This window comes from Vespa crabro, chromosome 6 (assembly GCF_910589235.1).
Source record: "Vespa crabro chromosome 6, iyVesCrab1.2, whole genome shotgun sequence".
Lineage (NCBI taxonomy): Eukaryota > Metazoa > Arthropoda > Insecta > Hymenoptera > Vespidae > Vespa > Vespa crabro.
The window spans coordinates 2,854,236-2,866,572 of NC_060960.1; the positions used below are offsets into that span (position 1 = coordinate 2,854,236).

At 29.7% G+C, this 12,337-nt stretch overlaps 1 protein-coding gene and 1 non-coding gene across 5 annotated transcripts in view; one reads left to right on the forward strand and one right to left on the reverse strand.

Moving 5' to 3' along the window:
- LOC124425152 (acetylcholine receptor subunit alpha-like) overlaps positions 1-12,337 on the forward strand; it is a 100,143-nt gene that overhangs the window by 37,679 nt on the left and 50,127 nt on the right. The window lies entirely within an intron of this gene.
- On the reverse strand, positions 5,224-5,297 carry Trnan-guu. The gene has a single exon. It is a non-coding gene; the product is annotated as a tRNA-Asn (tRNA).

The window sequence follows — 12,337 nt, forward strand, 5'->3', positions numbered from 1 at the left end:
CATTTATGTGTATTTTTAAAGTTTTAACTCTTCAGTTTAGTTAGCTAATAGTTTTAACAGTTTTAACTCTGTTAACTTATATTCGGAAGTTAATGTTTGGTAAATATAAGTTCTATTGATTATAGTACAGTTATATAAGTATACTATAAATTTTATATTATATTATTTTTGTTTGGATATCATGGAAAATAATTGAGTTATATTAGATTTATTTTATTTACAGAATCGGGAATTATAACCTCTGTAACGCCTCTGTAACTTCGTAATTACACATATTTCATTTATATGAAATTTTTTAAGATCTTATTTCAGTTTCTTTTTCTTTCTTTTTTACTTAAAAAAATAAATTCTTTTATAATTCATATTAGAAGAATATATATTTGTCTCGATTACAAGTTTTATATTTTCTATGATTTTCAAACTTCTGAGGGATTTCAAATTTTATATGGTTTTTTTTTAAACAGAAAAATGACTTCGATTATAGATAATTAAATCAAGATCTTTGAAAATTTACAAGATTTTACAAATGTAAATGTTAAGTAATGAGATTGAAATGGATTTTTTAAGCTCTCTCTTTCTCTCTCTCTCTCTCTCTCTCCCTCTCTCTTTTTCTTTTCTCCTTACTGTTTTTAAAATGTAATTGAAGTTTTCAAAATTCCTTTGGATTCATATCGCCTTGAACTCATATCATTTTAACGGGGGTATTAACTTATCGTAATCATTATCGCGAGTTAGAGAATGGGACATTACGCGAAAGAATCCGATCGCAATTAATCGTAAAGGATCGACCGAGAAAGACCGAGATAATAAAAGGATGCTCTATCTCTTTCTTTCTCTCTCTCTCTCTCTCTCTCTCTCTCTCTTTCCCCCTCCCTCTCTCTCTCTCTTTCCATCGACATCTCGTTATCTCGTTTGTTCATCGAGCCAGCCTTTTCGATAGGCGGCCGATGTCTTTGGGGAGTAGAGTGCAGATTAGCTTGGTCGAGAAGATTTAGAGAGCACTCTAACGATTGTGAGCATGAAGTGGCCGAACGTGATGAGAAAATAGAGAGGATGGTAGGAGGGAGAAGAACTTGAACTGTAGAAATGCGGAAGCACGATTACGATGGACTAAAGAAATTGTTTTCTTCGATTCTTTTGAGATGAATAGAAAGAGAAAACGAGAGGAAAGGACAGAAAGAATGAGTGAGTGAGTGAGTGAGAGAGAGAGAGAGAGAGAGAGAGAGAGAGAGAGAGAGAGAGGAAGAGAGAAAAAGCAAGCAAGCACTCGGTTTCATCGAGATTGGAATTTGTTGAAATTTTTCGTGCTAGTATTGTTCAAGCTTTTAGGAAAAAGCAGGGCAAAGGATAGGAATGAGAGTACAGCGCTAGTAACACCGAATAAAAAAAAAAAAGAACAAAAAAATAGAAAAAAGAAGAGAAAAAGGAAAAAAAAAGAAGAAACAATGATCCTATGATAAAAAGGCTTTACATAGAATTCGAACAATATTTGACTAGAGTAAAGTATGATAATGGTTCAAACCGACCGTGGGAAAATACAAAGCAATTGGAATAGAGTAAATTGAAAGGGAACATGGATAAGTATAGCAAAAGGATAACGAGTTTTCTCGTGAAATCTCGGGAAAAGAGGAAAAAAGAAAAAAAAAAAGAGAACTTCACGACTCCATATCAACTAAGGTAGTATCCCTTCTGTTCTTTTTTTTTTTACTTTTGCTTATATCCACTACTCCTTCCCTTCTTTTTCTTCTTTTTTCTTTCTTTTCTTTTTTACTTTACGTTCTTCATTCGTCGTTCTCTTTTAAAGCGGTAACTTCAAACAAGACTAGATTTTATTCTTGATCAAAGGAACATGTTTCTTAGTAGAGTTTATATATATGTATATAGATATATATATATATCGATCGTTTTTCTCTTTTTGTATTTTTCCTTCTTTTTTTTCTTTCTTTTTTCTTCTTTTTTTTTCTTTTTTTCGGAGTTATATTAGATATAAAAAAAAAACATTATTATATTACCATTTCTTATATACAAGGTGTAACAAAATTACATGGCAAAACTTTTGTAATAGATATTTTATATGTAGAGAATAAAAAAAATATTAGATTCTAATACTGGTTTTAATTAAACTTATAGAGCTTATAATATTTCAATATTAATACTCATATTAATATATTCATCTCTCTATATCACACAAATTATAAGTTTCATTTCAAAGATCTTCAATTTTCTTTGTGAAATACTTGGTAAGATCGTAAGAGGCAAACATCCTTATTTTTCAAGATAGTAATTTAATGGAGTAGTATAAAATTTGTGTCTTTTTACATTAAGAAAGTTTTTTTTTACAAAAAGATAAAGAAGAAGAAGAGGAGAAGGAAGGAGGAGGAGGAGAAGATGGTGGTGAAAATAATTCTGCGGTGTGTTTGAAGAAAATTAGGCTTTATCAGCATTTGGCACTTGACACCATAAAAATTGGGAGTAGAGTTTTCATGAAATTCCTGAAATATGAGGTACATAGATATATACCAACCTCGTTAATGGATTAAGCAAAACTCATTAAAGATCTCTTTGTACTCACACCTATAAAGTAAATGACTTGCTCTCTTTCTCTCTCTTATACATTCACATACATACACTTGCTTTCTGTGCACTGGAGGATTATCTAACTAAAATGAAGCTACCGCCAAACTAGATAGCATACATGTATAATGCAACTCACTCATTCTCTCTCTTTCTCTCACTGGTTCTTTCTTTCTCATTATTTTTAGTCTGTATCGTGGTGGAATGAATATTCGAGAGAATTACATTTGATGAAATAAAAGTAGATATAAAAGAGAATTTGTATTTGACTGATAATATACATTTTCGAAATATCTGCAAATTGAAAAAGGTCTTCGGTATCGTCTATAAAAAGCTTTTCTCTCTCGCTTTCTCTCCCTCTTTTGCGCGATTTAGAAGCTTCTATTTAATCCTTTATACGTTTTATATTTGATTTTAAACTTAATCGACCCGATATAATAATATTATTTATAATAATTTTTAATCCTCGACAATAATATATTATAGATGATATATTACAGATGAAAATTCATCCTAAGAAGATAAAAAAAATACGAAACAAAGAAGTGAAATAAATAAATTTATTGATAAATGGGTTTATTATCATATATTTGTACAAAGCAACTATAAATTAATCATAAATTTATTTGTTCTAACTATCGTCAAATTCTTCTTTGCAATAGAAATTGTAAAAAAAGTAATTTTCATAATTTTATAATCTAATAGTAAATAACAATATTTTTTTCTAATTGATTTCTAAAATAAAAAATATACTATGCTGAAATTTTGTTTTATATCTTTTTACGAATTAATAATGACCTCATATTGTTTTTCATTATTTTTTTTGTTGTTTATTTTTCTTCTATTGAAATTACATCATCAATGTGATAAATATTTTTCACACATCTGAAAATTTGGAAATTGTAATTGTTCTTCGTGTTCGTATATGTAAATGATTTAACGAAACTCGTTAAAAGTCTCGTTATGAACGTGTCTTTATATTACGTTGTCAATATACAGGGTGTTAAAAAAATGGGTTATACATTATAAAGGTTATATTTAGAAACTTCATTGATGTCAAGATTTCGATCCATGTTTATTAGGTATTTTATGCTCAGTTTAAATGAGTACCATCACTACTACGCATATATTTTCTAACTTCTGAATTCTGTTTTTAACACACTGTATATTTATCTATGCAGAATGTATTATGAAGTAGTAATTTCAATACAAACGAACGTGGCAATAATAGCAAAGTTCTAACGTGTGCCAGTGCCAGATATGTTTGTTGCTTATGTGTGCTCTTAGTCTCTTTTCTCTCTCACTCTCTAGAGATGACTTATTTGATATGAAAAGTTAAACAAAGTTTTGAAGCTTATTTCCCGATGTCATGATAAATTTAAGTTGTCTATATATCAAATTATATTTAAATTACTCACCGACACATACATATACAGATTGAACACAGATTTAATCTTCCTACTTCTTATATATTACAATCAATTTTTTTAGAATATAAATAAATAGAATATTTATTTCTTAAATTTCATTTTTGAATATTTTATAATAAATTTTATAAAATTTGGTCACTCAGTGGAGCATCAGATGTTCTCTGACCAATCTGCGATAGTGTTAGATCGGACAGGAGTGAAATTTAATCACTAGGATCATTTCTAACTATCATCATTTGCTTAAAGTGGTACAGTTTGTAACCCACTGAATGACGATCAGTACGACCTGAGAGTAGTTTGATCTAGTCTATAATGTCTACTTTTACTTTCGAGAATGTCGCGGCCATCTATCGGCAATACTAGGAACTACGATCTTCTGTGGTTGTCTTTCGAAAGCGCACAGCCTAATCGACAGAAACGTGGAAGGATAGTGTAGAGTAGAGAGAGAGAGAAAAAGAGATAAAGAGAGAGAGAGAGACTTAGAGAGATAAGAGAGAGAGGGAGAGAGAGACAGAAAGATAAGAGAGAGAGAGGGAGAGAGAGAAAAAGAGAAAGATAGAGAGAGAGAGAGAGAGAAGAGTCGCGGAGAAGGGGGTAGGGGTATTATAAAGTAACGTAGCACGTGCCAAGCTTAAATGCGATATAGATGTGGCCCATAAAGATTACTCACGATTCTGCAGTATTAATATTTCATGAGGCCCTCTTGTAAAATGTGGTGCCTCGAATCTCTATATTTTCTGAAGAAGAAAGATACACTGTCCTATCTTTTAAAATTGAAGATCGAGTTGCATTACTGATTACGCCATCAGTACAGAAATATGGCGGCTAAGAAGAAGTAATAGTTTCGTTCAAATCCATGTGTATACTATATACACACATCGTCTACACCTCGAATGTTGATCAGAATGTGCTGGAAATTTCGATACGTGAAACGTGTAAATGGAATGCTATAGATGATAAAATATATTTTATTTATTAACAAAACAGATGATCGTTGACGACGATTTATATGGACGGAAAATACGGGCGTGTGAAAATTGTACTGTATTTACTTACTTTTGGAAAAATACGTGAAGAATTCGTACGAATTCGTATGCACATTTGATACGTCAGTATAGAAGAAAAAAAAAGAAAAATAAGAACAAAAAGAATGTAAAATTTTAACAACAATGACATGTATATTTAGTTCGATGTTTTTTCTTTCAGGGCAAAAAAAATTCGCCCCCGGGTGGGCTCGAACCACCAACCTTTCGGTTAACAGCCGAACGCGCTAGCCGATTGCGCCACGGAGGCGGTTGTGAATGTATTTCTTAACTTCTGCATTTCCTCTGTTGCTTCGGCGATATTTTATCTTAATTTAAAAAGCATTCGATTTCATTAGTACATAAAATAATAAACACACATGATATCATAATTATTAATAAATAGAATATACCGAGATTAAATAACATTTTAATAATATTTACATAAAATTTTGTTATTATCTTTATGTAAATTACACTATTTTACGGATAAAAAATGATTCAAGATATATTACTGATTTAATATCATGTTATTTTCGTTTTATTATTTCGGATTCACGTAATATTTATAATTAATATTTTATTGCTTTTTCTTCTCTCTCTCTCTCTCTCTCTCTCTCTCTCTCTCTCTTTCTCTCTCTCTCTCTTTCTCTTTCTCTCTGTTTTACTAATTCTCTTTAGTTCTTTCTTGAACAGAATCTGCTCACTCATTCATTCTCTATTAGTCAAACGGGAGCAGGTTGATGAGAATCATTCTTTCGAACTGTAAGAAAAAGAAAAGCGAACAAAAAAATAAAGAAAGCAGCAATTTACTGAGTGTTCTTGGTATCTTATTTCTTACTTCGCACTTTTCATGTTTGGTCTTCATTATTTTTCTTTTTCGTTGTCGCAGTAATGATAAAACGAAACGGATGATAATACGAGTTGATCTTTTTTACAATCGTTTCAGATGCATACGAATGTGCAACATATATATATATACATACATACATGCATACATACATACATACATACATGAAAATATATATATATATATATATTCCATCTAATTTAAGCAACTTAAATATTTAGATATTTTATCTCTTATGATAGGAAAAAAATAGTCAGAGAAAAACAATATTTTTTATTACTTTTTATTTATTTTTTAAATTATTTAATTTTTTTTTTATTATTCTTTGATTAGAAGGAACAAATATTATGATAAGCAAAAAAATTTTTTTTCAACGTCATTTCCTTCCTCCCTTCTCCACTCTTGCCCGTCACATTCCCGTTTCCTCGGCATTTCAATGTTTAATCTTAATTAGAAGTATTGACATTATTGTAAAAAATATTAGTCTAACTATTATTAATTAAGTCACAGTAGATTTCTAAAAATATAAAAATAACCAGATTAATTCATCCTTAATGAGATTTTACAAAATCTTCATGTTGATATTGATGGACATTATTTAGATAAATGATAGACTTCTTAAGATAAATTCTTCTTTTTTCGATCGATCTTTCTGTTATATTCATTATTCGCATTAATTGGTCAAATATTGTGATTTTTTTTTTACACAAGGTCTGTTTGGTCTACATTTCCACTATATTTCAATTGCATTTCACGGTAACATAAGTACGTGTAGTGAAATTAAAAAAAAAAAAAAAAAAAAAAAAAAAGAGAGAAAAAACTGATGATTTCGAAAATCTCGATAAAAATAATCTCGTGAAAAATGGTATGCCTCTTATAAACAAACATTATTTATCTATGACATTTTTTTTTCAACGATAAAAATTAAACGAGATATCTAATATGTTCAATTTAGATGAAACACCCTACATATCTATAATTCCTAGTTTACCCTTCTAATTCACACTATGATATCATCATCATCATCATATATCATTCAACATGATATTCCATAACAGTCGGATGGTTAATCGATATCATCAGAATAATTTACGTTGTAAGAATGCACACGAATTACTAATACCGGTGCATCGTCATCGTCATCGTCATCGTCATCGTCATCGTTATCGTCGTCGTCGTCGTCGTCGTGTCGTGCATTTAAAACGCTAGAAATACATTCACATTGTTATATTGCTCACGTGTTGAGCCACTTGAAATGAAACAAGTCAGCATTTGGAAAAATACAATAAGAGAAAAGAAAGAAAAAAAAATGGAACAATAAATCTATTTCCTGCGTACTGTTTCTCGAGCTTTTTTGATATTATATAACTTTTTGTAACGAAAGAATTAAACAAAAAAAAAAGAGGGAGGAAATAAAAGATATAAAAGAATGAGATATTAGATGAAAAAAAAGGTAAAATAATAATAATATCAAGGAAAAATAATAATAATCAAGAAAAATCGCTTTGATTGATCTCTGAAAGATATTCGGAATATATCGAAATGCATATATCGTGTAAATATATATATTTACAATGACAGGATCGATAACGTTTTAGTAAGTGGACTTATCGCGACATTTACAGGACACGTAACAATACTCCATGTTCTAGGTATCTATGTACATATATACACATACATATGTGTGCGTGTGTGTGTGACACGATCACTCTCGCCAAACTTCGACAAACATGCCAATTTTCCGATCGAACGCTTCTCATCACTGTCAGTAGAACCTTATCCTTAACTCCAGGCATTCGTCCGAAAGAAATCCAGGTACAGGTGTACCTTTTGTCAGGTAGTCGAAGAATTCTATATCGGTTATTTTGAAATATTCACAGGTAAAATAGTAAATTGAAAACTCGCATTGAGTTTTGACATTAGGATTTTCCAATAAAACTGACATTTCAAATTTTGTTTTTTATTTCTCTCTTTCTTTTTTTTTCTTTTTTTTTTTTTTTTTATCGTAATGACGTCGAAATTATGTAAAAAGTAACAAATGGTACTTATAGTTTTATCCTTTTTTCTTTTTCTTCTTTTCTTTCTGAATTTAAGTAATAAATACGAAACAACAAATTTTGTATTTATTTGAAATATGACAAATAAAATTATTAAAAATGCATACACATATTTAAGCACACATGCATCGAGAAAGAACATTCACGGAAATAATGGTAATGATAATAAATTTTTCTTGGATAAATATACATGGAAATATCTGAAATATTCTTCAAAAAGCTTTAAACGAATTGGAGTTGAGAATTTGTATCGTTTCTACTATAATATGAAAAAAAATCGACTTGTTTTTGGTCTGTCTTTTTTGTTATTATGCTATAGCTGTTTTTGTCGTTACCATAGACGCAATGAAAAATCGACGAATTCGTTTGTTACGTTATTCGAGCAATATTCACTCGTTGATTTGTTGAATTTTTGCAGGATTGGTTTCCTCTGGTATATACGTATATGTATATATATATATATATATATATATATATATATATATATTACGTTTTTCTGTTTCGTAGATATATAGTTTTGTTTAAAACAAAAAAAAAAAGAAAAATGGAAAAAAGGATGTGCGAAAAAATTTCGCTTTTACGGAGCTGCACTTGGCGTTTTTTTTCTTCTTTTGCTTTTTTTTCTTTCTTTTCTCTCTTCTCTGTTTCCTTTTTCACGAATAGAGAACTATCGTGGTACATTTAAGTGTGTGCTCTCGTATGACAAACCATAAAGTTGCCTTTACGATAGGCGACACCCGTCGGAAAGTAGAAAAATGTTCGCCTGAGCCTTGCGTCTAAGCACAAAGAGATGAAATTTTGGTCATAAAGGGAAACGTTCGTTTTTCAACGAGCAGAAAAGAACTAACGTAAAAATCCACAAAGATCAATTTTCCCATCTTCAATTTCATGATCTTATTGTTCTTTTTATGTGTTTTGTACGTTTAATAATTTTTTTGTATTGTCTCGTTAATGTCATCAATATTTTTCTATCTTTTATAGATCTTTTATATATATATATATATATATATATATATATATATATATATATATATATATATATATATATCTGTGCGAACTTCTCAATTGTTTATCAAAGCAGTAATATTATGTGGTATATGTATAAAAAACATACTTTTCAAGTATTATAGTTTCGGTTTTATCTGTAAACAATATAAACGTTTATTATTATTGATAATGATCATATACAAGTATTGACATTCTTCTTTCTAGCTCTTATCAAAAAAATAAAATATAAACAATCATAATAACATTATTGGTATTAATAAATATTATCGAAATAAATGAGAATTAAAGAAAAATAAAAAAGAAAACACGGGAATTATATTTTTAGTATTAACATCAATGAAGCGGCAGTACTATTGGCCGCGTTAATCTTGAATCTAGTCGACGTTTTATATCGGCCGTCCAGAAGAACGTTGACGTGGAAAAGTTTAAGCACTTGAAACAAATCATGATCTATGAGAAACTCCCGCGTTAGGGCTCGGCTTGGGTGTTCGAGGGAGCGCCAACGATAGTTACTCCGACTTTTTAAGGCTGGACGTTTCAGACCAAGCCACTAATTAAGAAATACTTTCCTTAATGTCTGCCTTAACGATCGAGAAACGCATGTTTCTAATCCATCCTGTTTGTTCTTCTTCTTCTTCTTCTTCTTCCACCTTTTTTTCTTTTTTTGTATTATTATCGTCATCGTTTCAACCATTGTTTGAATTTAACATTGATTGATTTCTTATATTAAAAAGCAAAATTAATAATTAATAAATAACAATGTCCTATTTTTAATGTTCTTTAATAACTTTTTTATTTAAAAATTTTGTGGAAAAGAAATATTCTATTAGCTATAAGGTAAATATTAGAGAAGAAAGAAGAAAAAATATATATATATATATATATATATATTTTCTTTTATGAAATTTAATGAAAAGCTATTATATTTTATATCTTACATTATGCATTATAATTTATACTACATTAAATATTAATACTTTATAATTTTACCATCATATGAATTTAATGAATGAAGCATTACAAACATTTACAAGTGATTATTAGATTACGATTATAGAAATTTTTATATTCTTCTTATATATTATATATTATATATTATATATTATATATATATATATATATATATATATATACACGTATTTATATTTATATATAAGAAAAAAGCGAACTCCTCGTTATCAAAGATATAAAATTTTGTATAAATTTTGTTCATTGAAATAATCTGTTATTTTTATCAATGTTATTTTTTCATAACAATATCTACGCTTCCGATGCAATTTGTTTTTGTTGAAAGTGGGACGCCTTGGCCGTATTGTATGTAAATCCTTCCTTTTCGAAGGCTAAGATATTTTCATCCTATTTTGTACCCGTCCACATCGACTTATCGTTCGGTGTGTTACTCAGCGTCGACCCTTACTTTTAACAACGTAAATCTCGAGTAAGCTCACGGGGATTTATTAATTGAATACACAATGATGGTTATTCGTCCGAGGCCTCGTTAAGTGAGACGCATAGATCTTAATATCTTTCTACGTAAATCTACGAAAAGGCACATCCTTTCAACCCTTCTTTCTTTTTTTTCTTTTCTCTTTCTTTTTTACTTTTTTTCCTCCTCCTCTTTCTTACTTTCTTTCTTTTTCTTTTTTCTTATCTTTTTTTTTCGTATTATAAATCTCCAACCGAGAACTTTCGTTTTCATCAGAGCTTCGTCATTAATTAAAAGATAATTCCGCTTGTCCATTTGTATAATAAATAAAACATTAAGATATTCTACATCCTTCCTTTTATCTATCCACAATGTTCTTCTTTTTGCTTTTCAACTTTCCTCTATCTTTTACACTCTCAATATTTTTTGTAATTATTATATGTGTAACCCTCTTTTATCCCTATAAAATGATATATTTGTTTCTATCTTTTATGGTTATATTTCTTTTTTGGATCTTTATATATAAAAATCTAAATATTAATATGTTTGAATGAATGAATAAATTAATTTTTTAGAACAAAATTCAAATTATTTGCAAGAAAGATTCAAAAGTAATTCGGTACAACTTTCGATTTCAAAATGGCGGTATTGTTAAAAACATGAAATACATAAAAGATCGTATAAAAATATTTAAAATAAGCTGAGTATCCTTTGAACAACACAGAGGTACTTGTGTTTTTCTTTTCTTCTCTCTTCTTTTTATTGCTAATAGTAACTTTTTCTTTCTCTGTATTGTTTCTGAATTATTTAACAGTGAATTTAAGTAACGAGAGAGTTCATTCTTCTCTAGATCGGAACGTGTAAAAGTAGAAAGGAGAGGTTCGAAGAAGCAACAGGTGATTACATGAGTTCGGCAAATATCGTCCAATTAAGCATTACCAACCTAACGCGTATCATGAGTCTTCAATGTAACGTCTGCTACGCCAGCAATGACGACGTTCACAGTGCAGTTAACGACGTTGTTCTCTGAATTTTAGTCATGCGGAGAACTTTCCCATTTGATAATGTCGTAATTAATTCTGTTATTCACCTATATGAAATTTCGTTCACACCTTTAACGTATATATATATATATATATATGTATGTGTGTGTATGTATGTATGTGTTTGTTGGTTTTGAAAAATTTGTATTTCTTTACACGAAACGAATGATATTTTAGAAGAAAAAAAAGCGAGAAATTCGAAAATATTCAAAATCTTTCTTGTTCTTGTATAATTTACTTTTGTATTTACTTATGTGTTTATACGAGTGGGTGCGCGTGCGCGTGCGTGTGCACGTGTACGTGTGTGTATGTATGTTTATATGTGTAGAAAATCGCCAGCAAATTCCAGGACAAAGTCGTGCCACGAGAACAACTCGTTGCGGGGGCTCTCGCAAAACACGTTGTGCACTATCGATGACGGAGGAATATTGGGATTTTCAATTGAACAGTTGGACGTCCTGGAATTCAAGTGCTTCCGATGGCCGAGGAATGAAGTAATCCACGAGGAATGAACGATTCTCTTTGTGTTCAGTACGCACACATATCATACGAAAGTGTGCGATAAATTTTCAAACGCGTTCATCGAGGACGATTTTTTTTTTATGTTGGAATATTTAAATCAAGAATCCGTCATCATTTTTATTTTTTTTTCACGTGTACATCATTTCGTTTGTATTCCATTCTCTTTTATATTTTCAAATGTCACCAGTCCGTCGATATATATTTTTCATCGAATTTTGAAAAATCTGGTTCGTTCGGAGATCAAAAGTATTCTCCTTGTTGAGAATAAATAAATAAATAACAAATAAATAAATAATAAATAAATAAATAAATACTAAAAACGAATGCAATAGCATTACGTTACGTTCTTGTCGTGCGAAAAATAATCTGTCTTATAATTTGAGATCGTTTTCGACGTGCTTTCAT